We start from the raw sequence: 26,491 nt of genomic DNA, 5'->3' as shown, positions 1-26,491 counted from the left end.
AAGTCCTTTTTGGGGTTTCTGCCTCTTGACTCTACTCCAACATTGTCTTTACACCTCTATCATCTGATCCTGTTAGATGTTCATGGGCACAGGTTTCAGCTTGCGCTGAATATATCCCTTGTACCCCATTGCTCGTTTAGGCTATTAGCTGTGTTGAAAAATGTATTGTTATTTGTTAACTGTATTGTCTAGAAATAACATGTACTATTTTGATGTGTGCCCTATAAAAAAGGAAAATAATACAAATAATAATAATAATCAATTTATTAAGAGGCGGCAACATGACTGAGGCATCAAGTCACTGGTTCCATGTGAATTCGTACACTATTTTTTGTGCCTTGTGAACCACTTATTTTTTCATTTTGTAGTTATAGTTAAACAAATAGGCTACAACCTCAAGATCATCAAAACAACACACAAAATATCTGCCTGCATTTTATGAAGGCACGGGTACACTTTAGTATAAACAGTAAAACTTTTGTAAGACACAAACTATAAAAATATACTTAAAAAGGTAAGCTCATTGCATTCTCTTTAGCACTATACTAGCAATGTGTTTATTTCCAGAGCAAAGCTTAGTTTTATATTCCATGGCAACAAGAAACATACAACTCTGATAATTAAATAAATCCCTGCCTGTAAAACAAAAGAAAGCAAGGAAGATAGAAAGAAGAAGCTTTAGCAGAAGTTCCAGGACAGCTTGTAGAAAACAACATCTTCTTAGGGAGAAACCACCATTAAATTGGAACAGACCCTAATACTGAAGTCAGATGCTTATTAAGGACTATGTGGACATGTTAAATATTTATTCTTTTATTTTTTTCAACGGACACATATAACAGTTGCAATTAGAGATCCAGGTATTGTTAGTGGGGACTAGCGAATACAGGAAACAGGACATGGGGAAACCTGTTCTCTAAAATCAATGAATTTTGCTAAATTGGAAGAAAGGTGTGAGACAGGGTCAGTCAATGGGAGGTGTTATGGGTGAGAAGAGCATTTCTATCTGCCCTAAAAAGCAATGGGGCCCATGCTTTAGTGAGAAGATTGGATCTGTTATGGAGGTAATATGTGATTTTTCCATTGCATGCGCCATACCAAACACATTTTAAGTGCAGAGAGGGAGGGGTGTCAATAAGTTTCCAGTGAGAAGCAATAGTCAAAGTAAGCAAAACTAATTTTACAGAATGTCTAGAAAAATTTTGGGGAGGATAAGAAAGAATGAAAATCCATGGATCTTTGGGAATAGGGGCTTCCATCATAGAGTTAAGGATTTTATAGATCTTATTCCAAAATAAGGTTTAGAGCAAGTCCACTAAATGTAGAAGAAAGACCCCCTGTGGCAGCAATTCCTACAACAGTGCGTAGCAGCTGTTGGGAACATTTTATTTAAGTTATCAGAGGTATAATAGCAATGGTAATATACTTTATATATGGTTTCTTTCATCAGTGTGGATATTGAGGAGCAAGATCTCAGATCTTCTGCCATGCATCCTTTTTGGGTGGTGGTCTCAAATCAGATTCCTATTCTAATTCCTGTCTATAGTGGAGGCCATATGTAACAGATAAAATTATATTATAGATTACAGAAATCATACTTCGTCCAAGAGGGGATCGCAAACAATGATTTTTGAAAGTGGTAGGTGGGAGAGAATAGGTAAAGTGTCAAATTTGGAAGAACTGAAATAGATTCAGTTCCAACAAGGGTGGATTTTGTTGGATAACTTCCAATTGAGCAAAGTGAGGATTATCAGTAAGGTGAGCTAGACACAGGGTTGGACTGGGCCGGGCTATACCCCGGTAGGCCCCAACCCGATCGCTCCCCTTTTCGTTGTTGGGGGGGGAATTGTATCCTTTAAAAAAAAAATATTCACGTGACCGCGGCGCTCCCTGACTCCTCTCTGATCTGGTTCGCACTAAATGTCGGGTGTGACGTCATCACGCCCGACGTTCAGTGAGGAGCAATGCAGAGAGGAGTCGAGTCGGTAAGAAGAGAGAAGACAGAAGAAAGCCGATAGAAAAGGTAGGTGCAAGAATGAAAGCAAGGGGGAGTTAAAGGCAGCATGACAGCGAGTGAAGGGGGAGCACAGACAGCATGGCAGAGAGTGAAAAAGGGGCAAAGGCAGCATGAAAGACTGAGAAGGGGCAAAGGTAGCATGGCAGAGAGTGAGAAGGGGCAAAGGCAGCATGACAGAGAGTGAGAAGGTGCAAAGGCAGCATGGCAGAGAGTGAGAAGGGGCAAAGGCGGCATGTCAGAGAGTGAAGTGGGGCCAAAGCAGTATGGCAGAATGTGAATGGGGTCCAAAGCAGTATGGTAGAATGTGAAGGGGGTCCAAAGCAGCATGGCAGAATGTGAAGGCAGGCCAAAGCAGCATGGCACAGGGTAATGAAGGGGTGCCCGGAGAAGAGGGGGGGGGGGCAAAAGCAGCATGGCACAGTGTGATAAAGGGGGGCCAGGAGAAGGGGGGAGCAAAAGCAGCATGGAGGGCGCAGTGTGATCATAAGGAGGCAGAGCATTGTGATGAAGGGGCACAGTAATGTGTGTGTGATGGCACAGCCAGCTTGTGGCAATGTAATATGTGTGTGGTAGTGATGGCTACCTAATGGGGGCTATTTTGTTTGTGGGCTGATGGTTGGGCAATTTAATTTTATTGTGGGGATCATTAATTTAGGATGGGGTGGTTGGGGCACTATTAACTGAATGCGGGGCTGAGTTTGAGGTCTATTTATTAAATGTGAATATGAATTATTTAATGGCAGTGACTGTTGCGTGAAATAGGTATATTTATTATACGTAAATGCTATTAATTTATTGTTGGGGCTGTCTGGAGGGAGAGAAATAGGTTTATTTATTAAATGGGAATACTATTACTTTAATGTTGGGGCTGGAGGAAAGCCTAAGTATTAATTGTGGGTCCTATTGATTAAACGCCGAGACTGGTTGGAATTTTCTAAATGTACTCATTGTTTTTCCAAATAAGGCCCCCAACATTCCAGGATCCAGACAAGCCGCAACTAAAGAAACCAGCAGCCACAGGTGGTGAAAGTGACAAGAACAGGTAGGGCAGTCTGTCAAATGTTCTGAGTCTAGTGGGAGAATCCCGATCTTTGGAGACTGTTCTGCCCAATCTAAGGGGCAAGTCAACATTGTGTATTCTTTATATACACACTGCATTTTTTATATACTACACTTTGGTGCTAGCTGTTCTTCGTGCGCTGACAACTTCCCCTCTAGTGTCGCCTCTTTGATCGCTGGCCACACACCCTCTGGTGGGCTCCTAGCGCTGCATTCCCCCGGTGGGCCCTTCATGTCCCAGTCAAACTCTGGCTAGACATGTGATACCCATGCTTGACTAATGTGTCACCTCCAGATGATTGAACAGGAGGTAATTTTAGGTTATCCCATATTGTTGTAAATGGGGAAATTGCAGTGGAGTCTAAATTTGTAAGTCTGTATCCCACAATTTCAGATCAAAGCTAAGTGCCATAAACATAAAATTAACATGTTTATGAGGTCTAGGATGTCCCCAGAGGGAGGAAAGGGAGTTCAGACACAAAGATTTAGTCTCTATGACTACCCATGAACTAGTGCCACACACATCAAACCCATTTTGTTATAGCTCACCGTTGTGATTTATGAAATATTTATAAAGAAATATTTATAAAAAAAAATGTACAGAATGGGCATCATGAGTATATCTGAAGCAATACCATTTTTCTTGATTTTTTTTTAGATAAAACCTTAAGGTGTCCCCCCCCCCCCCACCCCACCCCCCCCCCCACCACACACCTGTGTCTACAACACTCCCCTTTGCATGAAATTGGTTTTTAAAAATTGTCACATCTCAAGTGAAATGCTACATAGCACTTGCATTGATTGGGGGGGGTGGGGGGGTGACACACACCGCGGGAAACAATTACCACTACCTGCTGTCGTCTAAGGGTAGAAAATAAAAACAGATAGTATTTCCTTATCTAATTTTCTTCACACAACACCCAAACAATGAACAAATGTTAGGTCCCTGTCCTTTTAGCATTCATTCACTGTGACCATTTTCATCCATACCATGCTGAGGCTTGTTATTCCACAACTGCTAATGAGCAACACTAAAATCTCATCACACTCTAATAAAGACTGGGAGGCGTTTAAGTTCTTCCTTTTATGTACACATGTCTAAGCTCGGAACTTAGAAATAGACAATTCATACTGTTCACTTATGTGCAAGTCCCACACGTATTAAATGAGAAGTCCACATTAAATGGCTCCACGTATTTAAGAAAACGACTGAGAAGATCCTAAATGTGTTCTGATTTATGAACAAACAAGTTAATTAATAACACTCTCTAATTGCTTAGGTAATAATTGAAGAAAAGTCTGCTTAGTCTTTGGCGAGGTTGAAAAATGTCCAAAAATGTTGCTCCCTGTTTCTTAGAGAGAAGCAAAAGACCATAAGAAGTCCATTGCTGTCGAAAAGATCTGGAGAGCAGATGCCACAAGGAACAGAGAAAGAAAAGGGGGAATTATTGCACTATATTAAAATGTTCAAAATTTCATATTATCATGCGTTATGGCTAAAGAGCTGTTATGCACGTGTTGTCGCTATCCAATAACGATTGTCGAATCTCGATTTGTGTTTCCAACGCACAAATATTTATTCTCAGAAAAAGTAGCAGAATAATTCAAGCAAAATAATAGTAAGTACAGCCGTTACTTATCGCAGGCACTCTGGATCCAGTGAACAGTCATTCAGTCCTGAAGTCTTTGGACAAGATGTCTGATCACTGGATGAAAAGCTCCTGCTTATATGCAAACAGAAATACAGTGAAACAATGCAGATGGTATGGCTTGCTTCTATTGGTCCAGGCTTCAGGAAGGTCCAGGGGGTTGCAGATCATAGACTGGTTCAATCTAAGGAATCCAAAGGTGGGGGTCATCTCTCCAGGGGATGAGTTCTGTTCTTCCCGCCAAAACTCCAATTACAACCAGTCCATTAGCATTTTACAGTCAGCATCATATTAAAGGTTTATTCCCTAACATCAATAACTAGAGTATGCATCTCCACTTTTTCAAACCCGCAGTTTAGTAAATATACCCCTTGGAATTTGAGAAAAATTCTCATGAATGAGAGGATGGCACAGAACTGAACCAATTCACTTTGCTGCCCACATGAGTCTAATCACAAATTCATCCACTGCTAGTATGCTTAATACCAACCTCAGATCTAATCTTTGTAGAAACACTAGGATGTTGGTGAAGGGGGATTTTAATATATGTGGGAATGTTTTCTGGCTCTTAATAGAGGGGATATTACTCTAGCATAAAACCCACTTTAGCTTTTCTCTCTGCCCTGTGGTGAGGGGCTTTAGGAAAAAAGCCTTAACTCCCCTCCTGTGAAGTGGATCCCATATCTGCAAATAAGCCCCATTAGATAGAGTAAGAGAGAATTGCTATCTGTACCTAACACTACAAGAATTCCAGAAAAGACGACATCTGGAGGAAGGAGGAGCAACCTTATGTACATTCTGTGTGTGTCTTCTTTCCTGTCATAATACAATCATGAAAGTGTCAAATGAGTGAACAAATTATTGGCCTTACTCTAAGTTTTTACCCGGGAATAGGTAGAAGGTACATTACAAGATATGGTTCTTCTCATTTGTGCTAAAGTCAACCCTATGTTCAAACGACAAATGCCACCTCAACTCATTGTACCTGCTGAAAGTCTATAGTCTGCCTTATAAATTGATTATTAAAGACCTTTACCTACAGGAACCCATGGTTTCAGTAAAGGTTCAGATGTAAAGGCCGCCAAGAAATTTAGGCAGGCAACAAAAAATCTGGCTCTGAAAATTATTCCTACCAAAGTAATGACACTGCTTTATTCCTTATAGGAAAAAAGAGTAGTACCAGATAGTGAAAGGTAAAAAAGAACAAAGATGACATGAGAGAAACACCCTATGGAATGTGCCTCATCTTTTGAACTACACGTATCATAACAAAGTTTTTCATTTGTTAAGGAGTGAGTTTAAGAACAATGCAGAAGAAATAATAAATAAAACTGATTGTGTTAACGTAAAGGAGATACCACTGTCCAAGAAAGTAGTTATATTGAAGCTTTTCAAAATGGGAATATTTAAAATAGCTCTTAGGACATTACATGGAAACTATACAGGGGTTATGAGACTTCATGTTGCATACATTTCCATTTTAAGCCTAATAGTGATCTTCACTTGCATAGGACATAGAATTATATATTTACACAACTGCAAATTATTTATGCACACAGTAAACGAACGGGTACATTAAATGCAAGATGATGTTTTGGGGTGTTGTTACAAAATTTCAAATGCTGAATATAGAAGTAACTAGTAGATTAAAAGCTGAAATCTGGTATTCAGATGGCCGGTGCCACCATTAGGTAGGCGCCGGGCTCTAGGGGGCAGCACTGTGGTTGAGGATACACATTATTAATATCTCAGAATGAGACACTATTAGTTAACTTAATGCAGGCAGTATGACGGCCCAGGAGACAACGACCGCTACTTCTCCATCCCCCAAGAATATATAAATGCATTTTCACATCTGTCCAGCATCTGGCTCCCAGCAGCTGTGTGACAACACAACGCTGTCAGTGGAGGGGAGCAGATTGGAGCCAGGAAGCCAGACAAAAAAAGGAAGCAGGGAAATGTGAGGGAGAGGCTACAGAAAGCAGGGGGGGGGGTGGGACAGAGAGGCTACAGAAAGCAGGGGGGGTGAGGCTACAGAAAGCAGGGGGGGTGAGGCTACAGAAAGCAGGGGGGGCAGGCTACAGAAAGCAGGGGGGAGAAGAGGCTACAGAAAACTGGAGGAGAGGGGGGCTGTTGAATACTGGGGGGGGGGAGAGAAAACAGTGAGAGGGGTACATTTTGAATTTCTCCTGTTTTACATATTATTACGTTAAAGGAACTGCAGGGTTGAGCAACGATTTTTTTTTAGTATTTGCCCACTATTTGGCTCTCCCTTTTGCTGTCTATTAGTAGCTAAGTTAAAACTGCATAAAACATTAACACATGCAGATAAATAGAGATATAGGTCATATAAATGACATAGATAAGAGCATTAAGCAAGAGGGCATGTGAAAAAAAATCTGGTTGGCAAGGGGGCATCCTTGAGAAAATCATGGAGCTGGCATTTGAGAGAAAAAGCTGACTAGGGCGCATAGGGCGGGATGGTAAGTGTGACAATAGCTATGGGGAAGGTGGTGGCATATGTGAGAAAAGCTGGTGGGCAGGTGGGCATGTGTGAGAAAAGTTTGTGGGCAGATAGGCATGTGTGAGAATAGCTGGTGCACAGATGGGCTTGTGTGAGAATAGCTGGTAGGCAGATGGTCATGTGTGTGAATACCAGGTGGGTAGATGGTCATGTGTGTAAATAGCTAGTGGGCAGATGGGCATGTGTGTGAGCAGCTTGTGGACAACTGGGGACATGTCAATGTTAATCAGGTGTGTGATATCAAGATTTTTTTTGCTTTGCTCTGAAATCTAACATTTGGAGCCTCCTCACTAGGAGTCCTCAGTTTGCTTCTGGGCAAAAGTGGAGCCTGAACAGCATTCTGCATCTGAACTGCAGTCTTGCCTGACAGACTGCCAGGAAGAGGTAAGAGTTATTATTTTTATTTTTACAAATGTCAAGTGTGTGAGGGGCTAGGAAGCGGGTATTGACGGGTGAAGAGGCATTAAGCTTAAGCTTAAGCTTTGCCTAGGGCACTGTGTAACCTTGTACAAAGCTTACTTAGGGGTGGGGTATGGTAGAATGGCGATGTAAAACCTAACTCGGACCCCACGCCTGTATTTATCATCATCATTTATTTATATAGCGCCAGCAAATTCCGTAGCGCTTTACAATTGGGAATAAACATTAATAAGACAATACTGGGTAATACATACAGACAGAGAGGTAAGAGAACCCTGCTCGCAAGCTTACAATCTATAGGTATTCCATTATACATGGCGTGGGGTCGATAAATTACCACTTTAAATGCGCCATTTTCACTGTGTCCATAGTAAATGACGTCATTTGGTACTGTAGCTGTTTAGGGCATTCGGATTTTACAGTGGACGGTGATTTTAACCTTCGGAAAAACTTAATTTCTGATATATGGTAAGTAGTGATTTTATCACTGTCGGGCTTATACTCATGGTTATTCTCCCATTGTTTAAAACAATGTCGGGTTTTACCTCACTGTCTTAATGACTATAACCGTCATTTAGATCCTGATGTACATTGATGCTACAGGAAATTAAAATAAAGATTGGACTAAAGATTAAAGATTAAGATAAGTTGGAATGCCACACAGATTAGAATGTGTGGAAGCATTACAATAATGAACCGAATCATTCCAGAAGCAAGTCACCACATTCACTAAAATAAAGGAAGGAAGGGATAATTTACATTTGATATGCAGCACACAATTCTGTTTAAACAGGTAATTATGTACTTAACACCTAATTCTTAATTTTGGTAATTGCTCTTATGGATAAACATGAGGTGGACTGTTTTTAAGTCTGAACAATACCAACATTTTATGTACCTTGACCGATCCTACTGTCTAGGATAATGAGAGCTATTCACTATATATATATCAATTGTAAAACGACAAAGTAAGAGTGATATAAATGTTTTATATGTTATTGAACACTACTTGTACTGATACAACTTTTAGACCTTCTGCTCCATTTCAGATAAATAATTTTATATCAAATTCTCTTCTATGAGTGGGACGAATTGTTACAATAGCGGAGAGATTCAACATCTCAGAATGGAAAATTCCAGCTAGGTTACCGTATTGTCAAATTCTTATGAATATATAAAAGGATATGAGCAACTGTTTGCAAAAAATACAAACAGTACAAGTAGCAGCAAATGAAGATTGGGGGATGAGTACTGTAGGAAGTATTTCATTCATTAGAGTTAAATCTTGAGACAGCAGGGTTAAATATTAGTTAAGGCATAAACACAACACAGAGGCTTAAATGAGATTTTAGAAAATACTGAAAATAATGTCAGCAGCATCACTATTAGGATTATCAGTTATACATCACCAGGATGCAACTTTAACTTTAATAGTGATCAGCAGTCACGGCTAGATAGGGCTTTTTTAGAAACCCAAATTCAATACTTTACAGATTTAAAAATAATAGTGCAGTCTTTTGTGGTAACTCCTCTTGGGATAACACACAGGCTATTTTTTTGAATTTGGGTTTGCTTTGAATCATACGGATTTATGGACAAGTATTTGCTTAATTCCAATTGCAGGTACGAAACAACACTTTTTTCCAATAACAATATTAAGAATATCAATTAGTGATGCTTAATTGATATTATATTAAGTGTTAGAAAGACAATTTCAAACAAGCTAAATCCATCATTCTACAACAAGAAAGTTTATTTTCAAATGGGAATCAATGAAGACAGTTGTAAATTTTCCCAAAGTAGGCAATACAGAAAATTCTCCCAAACACCAGATCGTATGATGCTCAGAGAAATGGCAAAAGAAAGAGCCCAACAGCTACCTTCAGGAATCTACAGACCTCTGTCAACACAGTAAATGCTGAAGTGCAATAGTTTTCCATCAGAAAAAGATTGAACAAGTATAGCTTTCATGGAAGAATTGCCAGGAGATAGACCATCCTCTCCAAAGTTCGTATTAAGACACCAACATCTGAAAAAATCAGATCAAGATTTTTAGAACAATGTCCTCTGAACAGATGAGAACCATGTAGGGTTGTTTGATCTCAATGTACAACACCATGCTAGACAAAAACAAACACACTGTATCACCGCAAGAACCTCATTCCGGCAGGCATGGTGATGAAGGCGAGGGGTGAATATTTTGGGGTTGTATTGCAGCCACAGGATCTAGACACTTCACAATCACCACCATGAGTACTCTAGAGAAATAGCTTTCTGTAGCTAAAAACTGATGTTTTGTCAAAAGTGGCTCATGCAACAGTACAATTATCCTAAGTACACCGGAAAATCTAGAACAGAATGTCTGAAAAACAAAGGAATCAAACTTGTGGAAAGGTTAATTATGTCCTGGTAAACAAACATATTTGAAAGTGGGTGCACTTCTTTTTCACATGACCGTATTTGTCTGAAGTAAAGATTAATAATTTAGTCCTCTCAAAAATATCAGTGTGCTTCCAAATACAGTTTAACAGATTGCAAACGGATGCATTCTCAGGGAGACAATGGACGGAAGAAATTAAAAAGGTAAGGGGTTATTAAACATTAATGGAACAACTAAAGGAAATAGAAATTGTGTATAAACACCAGTAAGGAAAATTAGAAAAAAATTACACAATTACACATAAACATACTAATGTGTCAGGATCTTCATGGTAAAGTAAACTGTGTGTTTAGTGTATGTCAGATTTTTATGATGCATAAAAGTAAGAAAATGTATAATTTAATTATTATAATCAGGAAAAAAATAGACAGATTTAAGACTTAGAGAGGAAAGCACAATCTTCCAATCTTCTTGATGTAGATATATGGAATGGGGATTGAGTATGTGAAAAAAGTTTTTTCTCATGGTTTTCTAGTGACTGTGACACAAATGAAATAGAAGATGATAGGATAATGATAATCATAGCATAATGTCACCTTAACATTCCCCTTGACTATGATTAAAATAATTTTTTCCCACTCACAAAGAATATATATTCTCTGTAATTGGAAAAAATAATTTTAATCATAGATAGGGAAATGTTAAATATAAATCATTTTATTAACTTAAGGACCATTTATAATATGGAGAAACAACATTTCTGTTGATAGGGCATCTCCCTATTTAACAAAACCTACCCGCCGGTGATTGTCAGGTCTGTGCAGCAAAAGCTTCCCCATGCAAAGACTAGGGAAGCCCAGTACAAGTATTGCCGCTGTCCTCCAATCGCTTTTGCCATCTCAGGATGGTGACAGCATGGTCCTTACACAGAGAAATGCTTTCTTTATTTACAAAAAGCATTTTCTCTGGCTTTGCTTTAAAATATTTATTTTTCACACATATTTAGATTTTTTTTTAATGTTTTATTTTTTAATTCATTTTTAGTTATTATTAATTTGGCAAATCTGGAATTAGAAACCCATGTCCAGGCTTCTAGTTCCAGTGCGCATGTGCAATGCCGGGTCATGAATGTGCACAGAGACACAGTGGCTGGGGAAATGGTAAGAGTCTTCTTACCGCTGCCAGCCAGGATTGCCCAGCTACCCTTGTGAACCTTTATTGATAAATTGAGGCAATACTGATTTTCTATCACTGAGACAACCAGCAAAAAGCTAGGTCATTGCTGATGCATGTTAAATAGACCCCTAGAGGACATGTTTTCAGGATTTCTGTCTATAGAATAAGTGGGATAATTAATGACCCTGAAAAATATATGATTAATTCACATGTGCATGACAAGGGAAGACCAAATGTAATATTTTAAAACTGCATTCCCCGTTGGCTTATAAAAACATCCTACCCACTTCTCCACTTAACAGAGCCCTAAAGGTTGCAACATGCAGTAATGTTTCCTGGGGCTCAATTGCTCATCTTACAGCTCTAGCCAAAATATGGAGCTGTATGATGCAGTGGAAGGGTGTGTGAACATGGTGGTGAACACAAACTCACAATCAAGGAGCATGAGGTTTCTAATTGGTCTGGTTAACTCCACCAACTTTTAGGTGTCATATAAATGGCAAAAAAGTAACACCGCCTCAGCTAACTGGTAGTGAGTGCAGCTTTAACTTCTACACTATATGGACAAAAGTATTTGGTCACACCTGTTAATTATTGAATTGAGGTGTTTCCATCAGACCCATTGCCAGAGGTGTATAAAATGAAGCACCTAGCCATGTAGTCTCCATTTGCAAACATTTGTGATACAAAATTGGTTGTTTTGAAGAGCTCAGTGACTTTAAGCATGGTACTGTTATAGGATGCCACTTTTGCAGTAAAATGGTTCGTGAAATTTCATCCTCGCTGGATATTACTTGGTCAACTGCAAGTGATATTATTAGAAAGTGGATGCATTTAGGAACAACAGCAACTCACGTAAAATCACAGAGCAGGATCAACGGCTGCTAAGGCCCATGGTGCGTAAGTCACAAACATTCTACCAATTCCATAGATGAAGATTTCCATACTTTCACTGGCATTAATGTAAGCACAAAAATTGTGTGGCGGGAACATAATGGAAAGGGTTTCCATGGCCGAGCAGCTACATACAAGCCTCACATCACCAAGGCACAAATTCCCACAGAAACACTTCAACGTCTTGTGGAAGCCTTCCAAGAAGAGTGGAAGCTGTTATGACTGCAATAGGGGGAACAACTTCATTTTAAAGTATACGTATTTTATTACAATGTCATTACAGTTTCTGTTGGTGTAATGGTCAAGCATATGAATATTTTTGTCAATACAGTGTATGTTCTCCATATATTGATATAAAATTTGTCTAACAGTATTAGGTTATGTCTTTTAAACTGTAATTGTATTAAAATGGGGAACACCAGAGTGATCTTCACGGGCAAAAAATCCCACTCACATATTCCACACAGAGCTCTCTCACAAACAAATATTTAAAAAGACATAATTATTTCTCCACCATTTTCTACATGCTCTCTCTCTCTCTCTCAAAGACAGTGTTACGATTCCTAGTAACCTCAGCAAGCAGCCACGGAAGTATAATACAAATGTCTTTATTCCAGCAAAATATATAAGCAAGGATTCAGTTCCAGGAACATGCAGGTTTTCATAAACAGGTATAACTCCCAACATAAACATGAACAGGTGTGGCAGGGAGGTACATAGAAATAACAGGTTCCACAGTATGCTAATATAGTTTGAATGCAGGGATAATAAGGGTGAGTTACCCAATTCCAGGATGCAAAAGTCTTGTCCAGGAAGCAACAGAGTCCAGGCAAAGTAAATGTCACAAGCAAACTTGCATAGTCCGGTAATCAGGCCAAGGTCTAAGGTAACGAGAGGTCAAGCAGTATCCAGTATTCAGGCAAGGTTCGGGGTCACGAGCAGACAAGCATAAATGGTAAACAGGCCAAGGTCACAACGGGAGATCAAATATCAGCAGAATTAAACTGGAACAGGGGGGAACACAAGCAGCAGCCAGGTATACAAGGATAAACTGCACAGAGCACAGCTTGAGGCAGGTATTTAAAGCAGTGCGACAGGTGCAGTTCTAATTAGGCATAATGCAAGGTGATTAACTCGATCAGGCATGTAGAAAAGTTCAGGAAGAGAACAGCAGCACCTCTGGTGGTATAAGGTACTGCTGCTAGATACAAATAACAGGCAGAGTTGTAACAGACAGTATACAAACATACTTTCTCATACATATATAATGGATATTCTTTGTTCTGACATTGTTTAAGGTGTTACATTTTTATTAAGTACATTTTTGTATTCAAATTCATAATCTATTGCTTTTCTGAATAATATATGTCTTTTGTTTCACTTAAAAGGTTTTACATAGAAACATAATTTGATGGCAGAGAAAAAAACCTACAGACCAATCTAATCTGCGCTTCTATATGTGTCTTTGTTTTTTGTTGTGTCTTTTTTCTAATACATATTTTCTAAAGTATTAATAATAGCACTATGTTTATCACATACATTATAGAATTCTTTTACTACATGAATCCTCATCAAAACTGCTGTGAGACTATTTTCTTCCTTATATTACCTCTCAGTTTTTTTCCTTACAATTTCATAATTTTTCCTCCTTATTGTAGATAGACCTCCAGAAGTGTACACAGTACTCAAGGAGCATGCTTATTAGTGACCTTGTAAAATGCCAACATAACATCCATCTTCGTGTTGCAAATATGTCTTGCTACACATCCGAGTTTATATTGGCTTTTCCCACTGCTTACCTACCATCTGAAACTACAACGACAAGGAGCCTATACATTTTAATTACATTTAAGATTCCACAATTCAGTCCATTCCTTTGTATCCTCTAAATACCTCCACATTCTGGGCTGTTCTTTGCACCATCTGCAAAAAGACACAGCTTCCCCTTAGGAAAACAAGTAATATCAATAGTGAGTACAATAAACAGAAGAGAACCCAGGCCTGATTCCTCTAAGGTACTACAATGGATACCAACCCTTCATCTAAGCTTATACTATCGATTCAACACTTTTATCCATGTCACTAGTTTTAAGTAGAGATGGTCACTGACCCCCGTGTTTTGGTTTTGGATTCGGTTTTGGATCTGGATTACCGTCGTGTTTTGGTTTTGCAAAACCGCCATTGCGTGTTTTGGTTTTGGGTTTGGTTTTGTTTTGCTATTTTTTGGGAAAATCCATGTTTTTGGGCCTAAATTAACCCAATTTAGTGCTCCAACTGTTTTAGAGACAAGTAATCTAATTGTTGAGGTAATAAATCATCCAAAAAAACAGTTTAATTCTTCGTTGGTAGGCCTATTCTACACACAAAACAGATTGTCTTCCTCTCCATCTATGCATATTGGCAATGCAGCCATCGTCTTTGAATGTATATTACACCCTACACTTATAGTTAAATATGTAAAGAAATGGAAAAAGCCAGTTTGGTTTCTGTCTCTCAAGGCCCCCTCCACTTGTATAAAATACCAAAAAATTCAGCCATTATAGACTGTACAATATTAATTGACATGGAGAAAGCCAGTTTGGTTTCTGTCTCTCAAGGCCCCCCTCCACTTGTATAAAATACCAAAAAATTCAGCCATTATAGACTGTACAATATTAATTGACATGGAGAAAGCCAGTTTGGTTTCTGTCTCTCTAGGCCCCCCTCCACTTGTATAAAATACTAAAAAATTCAGCCATTATAGACTGTACAATATTAATTGACATGGAGAAAGACAGTTTGGGGTCACTCTGTCTCTCTAGGCCCCCCTCCACTTGTATAAAATACCAAAAAATTCAGCCATTATAGACTGTACAATATTAATTGACATGGAAAAAGCCAGTTTGGTTTCTGTCTCTCTAGGCCCCCCTCCACTTGTATAAAATACCCAAAAATTCAGCCATTATAGACTGTACAATATTATGAAAAATGGACAAAGCCAGTTTAGGGTCACTCTGTCTATGACACCCTACCCTTAAGGATAAATTGCCCTAACAGCAGCCTTTCAAGATGGTATGTGATATGGAAATGCCACAAGTCCCTTTCCTCTTTGGTGGTAGATTGCACCCTACACTTACATAGAAAGTTTTAAAAAGATGTTATCGGCATCATCTTCAGCTTAATCCTCACCCTCATCAGTGTGTACGTCATCATCACAGACTATCAATTCATCGCCGCTTGAATCCGCCATTAGAGAACAGTCAGTGCTTGGATGTCTTGGATGGTGAAGGCCTTCCTCGTGGAAGATGTAGTTCATTTTTATAAACATCATTTTCTCCACATTTTTGGGAAGTAACCTTCTACGGCGATCACTGACTAAGTTCCCTGCTGTGCTGAACACTCGTTCAGAGTACACACTGAAGGGTGGGCAGCTTAGGTATTGCAAAGCAAGTTTGTACATGGGTTTCCAAATGGCCTGCTTTTCTTCCCAGTAAGGAAAGGGACTGTCTGACATTTCCATATCAACTACCTCTTGAAAGTAATCCTCCACCATCCTTTGCATGTTTATACTCATATTGGATGGAGTTATGGGCAAAGTGACACATTTTTTTGAAAAATCCTTCAAACCAGCCCAGATGTTAAATTGTTCTCGTCTGCCCCCTGTGTCTTCCCTGCTTCTTTTTTGGAAATTTAATTTTTTACGAGCAACAGCTTCAGAAAGTGAAGGAGGACACGTCGTCAAGCCGAGGCCCAGTTCAGCGGCCAACTTGCTGAGCAATAGCTCCTTGCAAAAGTTCACATCTCGCTCATTTACAAGTAAAGACTCAATGTAGGTTTTAAACCTTGGATCAAGCACAGTGGCCAAAACGTACTGATCCGAGTTCAAGATCTTAATAACTCGAGGATCATTGTGAAGCGAATTAAGTACTTGATCGACAAGGCCAACATACTTTGCTGAATTGCTTGCTTTCAGCTCCTCCTTCATTTTCTCAAGCTGCTTTTCCAATAGTCTAATTAAAGGAATGACTTGGCTCAAACTAGCAGAGTCAGCACTGACCTCACATGTCACAACTTCAAATGGTTTCAGCACCTTGCACAGCACTGAAAGGATTCCCCACTGTGCAAGAGTGAAATACATCCCCCCTCCTTTCCCAATGTCATGACTTGTGCAATATGCTTGGATGGCTTTGCGCTGTTCCTCCATCCTCTGAAGCATGTACAGGGTGGAATTCCACCGAGTTACCACCTCTTGCTTAAGTTGGTGGCAGGGCAAGTTAAACTGCTCTTGGAGCTGCTGTAATCTCCTACATGCTGTGGCTGAATGCCTGAAATGGCCTGAAATTTTACGGGCCACCGAAAGCATCTCCTGCACCTCACGGTTATTTCGTAGGAAGCTCTGCACCACCAAGTTGATGGTGTGAGCAAAACAGGGAATATGTTGGAAATCACCCAGCTGTAATGCTCGCACTATATTGTTGGCGTTATCTGAAATGACATACCCTGGGGAGAGTCCGAGTGGTATAAGCCATGCATCAATCACATCTCTCAGTTTGCGTAACAAATTGTCAGCCGTATGCCTGTTAGTGAAGCCGGTGATACAAAGAGTGGCCTGCCTGTGACAAATGTTACGTAGTGGTGTACATGCTGCTGCTGTTCCTGCTGGTGAAGGTGAATGACCAACCCAGTGGGCTGTCACAGTCATATAGTCTTTGGTTTGGCCACTTCCACTTGTCCACATATCTGTGGTTAAGTGAACAGTGGGCAGAATGGCATTTTTCAGCGCAATCTCTACATTTTTACACACTTTTTGGTATAGTTGTGGAATAGCTTTACGGGAGAAATGGTGTCGCGATGGAATTCTGTAACGCGGACACAAAACCTCAATTAACTGTGAAAAACCAGCTGCGTTTATTGTGGAGATTGGACGCAGATCTAACACTAACATTGCAGCCATGGCGTCTGTGATTCGCTTGGCGACTGGGTGACTGCTTTCATATTTGCTTCCCCTCGCAAATGATTGTTTCACAGTTAATTGCTGAAATGTAGGACTGCTCATTTTATTCACCTGCCTCTGGGATGACGATTCACCCCCAGCAGCAGCAACAGCAGCAGCAGGACTAACGCTTTCTTCAGAGGAATCAATAATAGTGCCGGAGTCATCCAGCCTTAAGTGGGATGCCGGGCTAACTCCGAGCGCTACTGAGGATATTGATGAGGATGGTGTGGTGGGTGTATTTTGTAGCCGTCGGTATGTCGGTGAGCGGAGGGTCTTAGCTGATGAGGGAGTGCTTGTATTCTTTTGGGAAGAACTTTCAGCTTTTCCCAACACTTTGCCATGAACTCTCGTTAAATGGCGTAACATAGACGAGGTTCCAAGATGGTTAAGGTCCCTCCCTCGACTGACTGTGGCTTGACATACACTACAAATGGCTATACAATTGTTGTCTGGATTTGGGTAGAAATAATTCCACACATAAGAAGTGGATTTTTTTGTTTTATGCCCAGGCATGACAATGGCCTTTTTCTTGTCACGTGCCAGAACTGCTGCCACTGGTGCAGGACTTACACAAACAACCTCATCCTCATCAACATCCTCATTAGCGCCCTCGTCGCCTACACAAATCTCCCCCTCATCCTCTTCTAATTCCAAAGTGGCATCCTCAATTTGGGTATCACCGGCTACACTCGGGCTATTAAGGCACACATCAGCAGAATGCTCACGATTAGACATCCCACTGTTGGATGGACTCTCCACAGGGATTGTTGTCATTTGTGAATCAGAGCAAATATTCTCCTGTAATGCCTCACTGTTATCTTGCAGCTCGGCTTTGACGCGTAACAGTAGTTGTGCACCAATTGTAGGCTGGGTAACTTTTTGGGATCTGCCACTAATAGCCAAAGGTGAAGGCCTCATTCTCTCTTTGCCACTGCGTGTGTAGAATGGCATGCTTGCAATTTTTTTTTTATCGTCACTTAACTTTTGCTCAGTTACACTTCTTTTTCGCTTCAATACAGTAAATTTTTTTTTGGTTTTTGTTTTTTGCACTAATTTGAAAACACTCTGTTGTTTGACATCGCCTTGGCCAGATGACGTACTGGGAACACTAACATCAGGACTGGTGACAGAACCTGGTTGCTCATTTAGATCATATGTGGACTGCTTTGAATCCATTCTGAGCGCAAACCACTGGGGAGTGCTAAAAATTATTTAGTAGATTCTGCTGACAGTTATGACTTTTGACAGCCAGAAATATTAATGCACAATTAGGGAGGACACCCCAAAAACACTGAGGAGTGCTAAAAATTATTTAGTAGATTCTGCTGACAGTTATGACTTTTGACAGCCAGAAATATTAATGCACAATTAGGGAGGACACCCCAAAAGCACTGAGGAGTGCTAAAAATTATTTAGTAGATACTGCTGACAGATATGACTTTTGACAGCCAGAAATATTAATGCACAATTAGGGAGGACACCCCAAAAACACTGAGGAGTGCTAAAAATTATTTAGTAGATACTGCTGACAGATATGACTTTTGACAGCCAGAAATATTAATGCACAATTAGGGAGGACACCCCAAAAACACTGAGGAGTGCTAAAAATTATTTAGTAGATACTGCTGACAGATATGACTTTTGACAGCCAGAAATATTAATGCACAATTAGGGAGGACACCCCAAAAACACTGAGGAGTGCTAAAAATTATTTAGTAGATACTGCTGACAGATATGACTTTTGACAGCCAGAAATATTAATGCACAATTAGGGAGGACACCCCAAAAACACTGAGGAGTGCTAAAAATTATTTAGTAGATACTGCTGACAGATATGACTTTTGACAGCCAGAAATATTAATGCACAATTAGGGAGGACACCCCAAAAACACTGAGGAGTGCTAAAAATTATTTAGTAGATACTGCTGACAGATATGACTTTTGACAGCCAGAAATATTAATGCACAATTAGGGAGGACACCCCAAAAGCACTGAGGAGTGCTACAAATTATTTAGTAGATACTGCTGACAGATATGACTTTTGACAGCCAGAAATATTAATGCACAATTAGGGAGGACACCCCAAAAGCACTGAGGAGTGCTACAAATTATTTAGTAGATACTGCTGACAGATATGACTTTTGACAGCCAGAAATATTAATGCACAATTAGGGAGGACACCCCAAAAGCACTGAGGTGTGCTACAAATTATTTAGTAGATACTGCTGACAGATATGACTTTTGACAGCCAGAAATATTAATGCACAATTATGGGGGACACCCCAAAAGCGCTGGGGAGTGCCAAATATGAAGAAAAAATAATAAACCTCTATCCTCCTCTCTGCACTAGCGATTTTGGTTAGAGCAATTGCAAGAACAATATTGTATTCTCTGTCCCTGCTCTAATCAGCCTATGACTACACCCTGCTCTCTCCCTCTGTCAAATGGCGATGGATTGCTGTGGAGGCGTGTATTTATAAAGTTGAAGTATCGCGAGAACCGAGTCCCGAGATCCGACAACGTCACAATGACGTTCGGCCTCGATTTGGATTCGGAATGGGCGGGAGAGTACCGAGCTGCTCAGCTCGGTACTCGGATACCCAAAGTTCGGGTGGGTTCGGTTCTCGGAGAACCGGACCCGCCCATCTCTAGTTTTAAGTAACATCCAGGGAAATTTAGTCTCTGAATTAATTTACAGGGTAACTTTGCTAAAATCTTAATAAGCTATATTCATTGATCCACCCTCAACTATCACTTTAGTTAGAGTCAAACTATTCTAACTTTGCTGAAATGGTCATCTGGCAGCAAATGCATGCTGTCATGGATCTTGTCATTTGTTTTACTGCGAGTCCATTAATTTCCCTTATAGGTTTATAGTTATATTCTTTCCATGTGCTTCTCTGTGTAGCAGAACTACATTTGCCATTTTCAAAACCACCTGGATAGCACAGAATTGGTGGAAAAGTTTGCTTAATGGTGTTGCACGAACTAATTTCTTGTAACTAAGTTACACAAGTTATTTACTCTACTGTAGAAAACATTATTTGTGTTTACAGCACAGCAGTCAATATTTCTCCTCTAGTGTAGCTGACCCCTTTGCATCTTCAACAATAAATACAGAGGAAAAATAGTTATTTAGGCCATCAGCAATTTTTGCCTCCTTTAACATTTTTCTTTTACTAATATATCTACACATTTACTTCCGGCTCTGAAGGAGGAAGGACGTGCCGCGCGAGCTCTCCACTGGGGTCATATCCCTGGCTCCTTATTCCCGTGGAGCAGCCCGGCACCTCCCCGTTGTCCTTCCCACCTCACTTACCTCCACTCACCCGACTCCGGCTTAAGCTCCAATCAGCTATCCTCACTATGGCTGCATCCCGCGGTGCCACCTAATCGAGCCCCCGGCTCCGGCCCGCTGCCTCCTGGCTCATCGCTCCTGGTGTCTCTGGCTATGGCCCAGCTGCCTCCTCGCCTCTGCTCCTGGATCTCCGGCCCAGCTGTCCCCCCAGGATTTCCTGCCTCCTCCGGATCTTCGCTGCCTGGCCCGCCTGCACGTCGGTGAGGCCTACTTCCGGCCTAAATCCCCGGCCTCGAGTGCCGGTCTCCTCACCTGCCTTGAACCGCAGCTGCCTCCTTGCCTCCGCTCCTGGCTTTCCTGGATCTCTGGCCCAGCTGCCCCCACTGGTTGTCTTGCCTCCTCCAGATCTCCACTGCTTGGCCTGCCTGCACGTCGCTGAGGCCTACTTCCGGCCTAAATGCCCGGCCTCGAGTGCTGGTCTCCTCCCCTGCCTTGAACTGCCGCTGCCATCATCCTCGCCCAGGTCACCTCCTCCTCCACTGATCGCCATCGGATGGTACCCCCGTGCTCCTGGCCTTCAGCGATCCTGCTGGCTCTCCTCACCTGACGCCCACCTCCTGCCGTGACTCATCTCCTATCCTCCTCTGATGTCTTCTCCACGTTCCTGCTCCCCCTCATCTCATCTGGTGCCCTGCTTCCACAACCGTCTCCCTGGACCTGTGACTGACCTCCTCACCGTGACTTTACCTTTTCCCCCTGGATCTGCACCTCTGCCTGCACCTTAGACTTGATTGGTACCTGATACAATTTTTCCGGATTTTAATCTTTATCTGTTTTAGTTTACCTGCCATTATATTGTTTTGTTTTATAATATTTTACCTGCCTTTACTCTGTTTTGTTTCTTTTCTTTCTGATTTTACACTTACCTGTTACTTTTTATTTTTGTTACTTTATATATTTTTTACTATTTGTACCTGTTTTTATTCTGACCTGTTTCATTGCCCTTAGTATCTCTCTGTCCTGTTGTTCCATGCCTTCCGCGCCATAACTTTGTTATTGTCTCCCATTTTGCCATTGTCTCCCATTTTGCCATTGTCTCCCTGTTGTCTTCCATATTGCTATTGTCTCCCTGCCCTGTTTTTATCTATATTTCTCTGTCCTCTTTATCTCACTGTTCTGTTACTCCTTGCCATATTTCCTGTTTTTGTCTTCCTAGCCCTCCCTGCCTGATCTTTAGCTCCATCATACTAGGCCTCTCTTACCGACCTCATCCCTTTCGCTTTTAGGTCTCCCTTCCTCCTCCCTCCTACCTCTTTTTTGCCATCTCTCTCCCTACTATGCCTCCCCGCTCTCGTTCCATACCCATACGCTCCCCCGCCCTACCTCTCCTGCCCGCCCTCCCCGCGTACTGCCCTTATTGCTAACCTCATCCCCATCTCCCCCCTCTCCTCTCCCCCCTTCTCATGTGCCCTCTGGAACGCTAGATCAGTCCGCAACAAACTGACTGCTATCCACGACCTCTATTTATCCAACTCCCTTAATCTTCTTGCCATTACTGAAACATGGCTCTCAGATTCTGACACCGCCTCCCCCGCTGCCCTCTCCTATGGTGGCCTCACCTTCACCCACTCCGCCAGACCTGGTGCCCGCCCAGGCGGGGGAGTGGGCTTCCTCCTCTCCTCCACCTGTACTTTTCGTGTCATTCCCCCTGAACCCTCCCTCTCCTTCTCCTCCTTTGAAGCCCACTCCATCCGCCTCTTCTATCCCATCCTTCTCCGTGTCACGGTCATCTACCGCCCCCCCTGGCCCCACCTCCCTCTTCCTTGACAACTTTGCTGCCTAGCTTCCTCACCACCTCTCCTCCGACCTCCCCTCCATCATCCTTGGCGACTTTAACTTCCCCATGGACAATCCCACTGACCCTGCTTCCAGCAAACTGCTCACCCTTTCTTCCTCCCTTGGTCTTACCCAATGAACCTTCTCCTCTACCCACTGCCTTGGTCACTCCCTTGACCTTGTCTTCTCCTACCTCTGTAGTCTCTCTGACTTCTCCATCTCTCCCTTTCCTCTATCCGATCACCATCTCCTCTCCTTCTCTCTCTCTCCTCTTCTCCTGCTCCCCTCCCCCTGCCCAAACCTACTCTATCCATACCTAACCTCGACGCTCTTAACCCGGCCTCTCTGTCCTCCTCTTTTGATACCCTCCTTTCTCCCCTATCCTCCCTGGCCTGCCCGAACCAGGCGGTCTCCCTCTACAATCTCACCCTCACCTCTGCTCTGGATGCGGTTGCCCCTGCCTACTCCGTCCACCCTCGCTGTTCCAAACCCCAACCCTGGCACTCCAAATTTACCCGCTTCCTCCAAAAATGCTCCCGTACCACTGAACGCCTTTGGAGAAAATCCCGCTCCCTGGCGGACTTCCTCCACTTTAAATTCATCCTTTCATCATACAGCTCTGCCCTCTCACTCGCTAAACAATCTTTCTTTAAATCCCTCATCTCTTCCCAATCCTCTAACCCCCGCCGTCTCTTCGCCACCTTCAGCACTCTCCTGGCCCCACCCCCTCCTCCCTGACTGCCTTCGACTTCCTTAAGAAACCTAATCTTGACCCTACTCCTCCCTCTCCGCCCCCTTCACTCCACTGAAACGGCCCTAGCTTAAGTCACCAACGATATCCTCTCTGCTAAAGCCAGGGGCCACTTCTCCCTTCTCATCATCCTTGATCTCTCTGCAGCCTTCGACACCGTCAACCACCCCCTCCTCCTCCACACCCTTCAGTCCTTTGGCCTCTCCGGCCCAGTCTTGCCCTGGTTCACCTCGTACCTTGCTGACCGATCCTTCTCCGTCACCACATCTGGATCTCTCTCCCCCCTGTCCTCCCTTCCAGTCGGGGTCCCTCAGGGTTCTGTCCTGGGACCCTTACTCTTCTCTCTATACACCTCTTCCCTGGGTGAACTCATCAGCTCCTATGGCCTCAACTACCACCTCTACGCTGACGACACTCAACTATACCTCTCCTCTCCTAATCTCTCTCCCTCCCTCCTCTCTAGGGTGTCCGCCTGCCTCTCTGCCATCTCCTCCTGGATGTCCTCTCGATTCCTCAAACCTAACCTCGCTAAAACTCATAGTCTTTCCTCCCTCTCACACCTCGCTCCCTTCTGACCTCGCTATCACTGTTGACAACACCTCTATCTCCCCTGTCCCCCAACTTTACTGCCTCGGTGTCATCCTCGACTCCTCTCTCTCCTTCGGCCCCCACATTCTATCTCTTGCTAAATCCTGCCGCTTCCAGCTGCGTAACATCGCTCGCATCCGGCCGTTCCTCTCCCAAGATGCCACCAAGTGTCTTATTCACTCTCTGATCATCTCCCGCTTGGACTACTGCAACCTCCTCCTTACTGGCCTCCCCCACTCTCATCTCGCTCCCCTTCAATCTGCTCTTAACGCAGCCGCTAGGCTTATCTTCCTTTCTCGCCGCTCCTTGTCTGTCTCCCCCCTCCACCTATCCCTTCACTGGCTCCCCTTCCCCTACAGAATCCTCTTCAAGCTTCTCACTCTTACACACAAGGCCCTCGCCAACTCCACTGCACCCTACATCTCCACCCTCCTCTCTATTCATGCTCCATCCCGCCCTCTCCGATCAGCCAATGACCGTCGCCTCTGTTCCACCCTGATCACCTCCTCCCATGCGCGTATCCAAGACTTCGCCCGCGCTGTCCCCCTCCACTGGAACAAGCTCCCTCCCCCTATCAGAACCTGCCCTAATCTGTCCAGTTTCAAAAGGGCTCTAAAAACCCACCTTTTTCTTAAAGCCTTCCAGTCTCCCACTTAACTTCCTACCTGATCTTCTGCCTCTTCCCCTTCATTCCCCTTCCCTTATCCTCCTTCTCTCCCTCCCTCGTGTCTCTCTGTCCGTCTACCCCACCCTTTAGATTGTATGCTCCTTTGACCAGGGTCATCTCTCCTCCTGTCTTCACCACTTTTAACTCTGCTCTCCAGCTACCTTGCCCTCCTCCTCTAGGACCTTCTTCTCCCCGTTCCCTCTTGCTCCCTCCTCTCCACTCTGGGGGTTTCCCTGCCATCCAAGCCCTCCCTCTTTGGCTCCGCCATATGCGGGACCTTCCCCTCTCCCCTCCCCTGCCCCTTTAGCTGTGCTTTGAGCTCACTGAGTTACTGTGCATTTTGTTTACTGTATTGTGCTGTCTCACCTTTGTATTGTAATTTTGTTTGTCCCTGTACGGCGCTACGGATACCTAGTGGCGCCCTATAAATAAAAATTAATAATAATAATAATAAATACAGAAAGATTTACAAGCCTTTTCTACTAACTGTCTGTGCAATTTCTTCATTTGTTTTGCATGAAATACCCTACATAATATTTCTTTAGAATTTTAAAGTAAAACAAGTTTCTATCACAATTTCAAATCAGTAACTTTTTGTGAAATGAATGCTCCAATTCTAGAAATAGGAAATCCTTGCGGTAGAAAAAGAAAAACATGCTTCCTCCCTAAGACTAAATATTCAATTGAAAACTTAATGTATTTTTTTAAAATGTATACATTATAGAGTAAAATTCATCATGTATTCATAGTTCCACAGCTTCTAACATTTTTCTAATATTGGACCCACAATTTTGCAGTTTAAAATATGAATGTCATGCCATGAAAATATTGGCCAGCACCGTTATAGTAGAACTTATATAATTAATATTTAATTGAAAGCATAAGTTTGATTAATGTGTAAAGCGGGGAAGACGATAGGAAAAATGCTATTCGCCTTGTGTCGTAGTGTAGAGGGCAGGGACCTTCCTGACCGTATCTCATTGTATGGGGACCCAATAGGGCATGGGTCACAATACTTTTAATAAAATCTTCCCACTGAAATAGGCAGTTCAAATATATAAACATACCATAAAGTTAGAATTTTGGCAAGTAACAATACACAGGAACTTACATAATAAGGATTCGGAAAAGAAAATGTATGACGGTTCTGAAGTCTACAGTAAGAAAAAACGGTGGGACAATGCATCATCATTGTGCAGAAAACATGATTCCTTATTACCTCTTTTCTATTACCAGGAACTGAAAGGGGTAAGGCTCACAATTAATACGTTGTACCTGAAATCTGTCTTTCTCCCTGGGGGTTCCAACTGCCAAATAATTTATCTATCTCTTCTAGTAAGATGGATGTCTATGAAAACATACAGCAGCATTCTTGACCCATGTGAGCCTTTGAAACAGGCAAGTGGTAATAGGAGCAAGAAGTGCTTCAGGGGATACATCATATCGGAGGAATTCCCAATGTAAGTACATTTTTGTATTATAGCATAATTTATTGAACTACAAAACAAATTTTCAGATGGGTGGAATTCCTTAATTACCCTAGCTATGAAGTGCCCTTCAACTTAGCACTGGGGCCAATTTTGTTTACGGATGTCCCACCTATGTTAAAAGAAACCAGAGTCCTGTACACTGAGAAGTTATGGATCTTGCTACCATGATTGGAATGACGAAAAGTTGAAATGATGAAGTTGTGAATTTCTCGAAAATCATGCTAACCAACAAAGACTAGGGGGGCTTACAGAAATTATTAGAGGGGACATGAGGCATGACGTTTTAAATGTTATAAATTAACAATTAATGTGTATAAAGCACCTCTAGATGAAACAAAGTCAATGTATCTAATATCTCAATACAAAGAAAATTGATGCTCATTATGATTTGTATTTGAGAAAGATGTACAAGGTTCCCTCAGGATTAAGGGCACTGTTTAACGTGCATATTTTCACAGGTTGTGAGGTTAAGTGCTATGGTTACCAAAATAAAACTACATAAAAGTTATCACTTATCACACTTGGGGAAAATATGCAGTCATACAACACTTTTGCAGAAATGCTCCTATTTGTCCACCGTGTACATACCCATATTGGGAAGTCCCTTGGTACAAACTACCTTACAATCATTTGCACACCATAGAACTTTGAAGTGAACTTTTCCCACCTTCTAAAACTTTTGGACCACTCACTGGTCTCTTCACTAAATAGAACCACAGACCGCAGGGGTAAATGCTGGTTACACATGTTTGACATGTTGGAATTTC

General features: G+C 42.0%; 1 protein-coding gene across 2 annotated transcripts in view; it reads right to left on the bottom strand.

Moving 5' to 3' along the window:
- Window positions 1–26,491, bottom strand: part of LOC142160429 (chloride channel CLIC-like protein 1) — a 284,558-nt gene that overhangs the window by 121,307 nt on the left and 136,760 nt on the right. The window lies entirely within an intron of this gene.

Source organism: Mixophyes fleayi, chromosome 6 (assembly GCF_038048845.1).
Source record: "Mixophyes fleayi isolate aMixFle1 chromosome 6, aMixFle1.hap1, whole genome shotgun sequence".
NCBI lineage: Eukaryota > Metazoa > Chordata > Amphibia > Anura > Limnodynastidae > Mixophyes > Mixophyes fleayi.
Note: the sequence above shows the minus strand (reverse complement) of the source record. Positions and strands in the feature narration are given on the sequence as shown.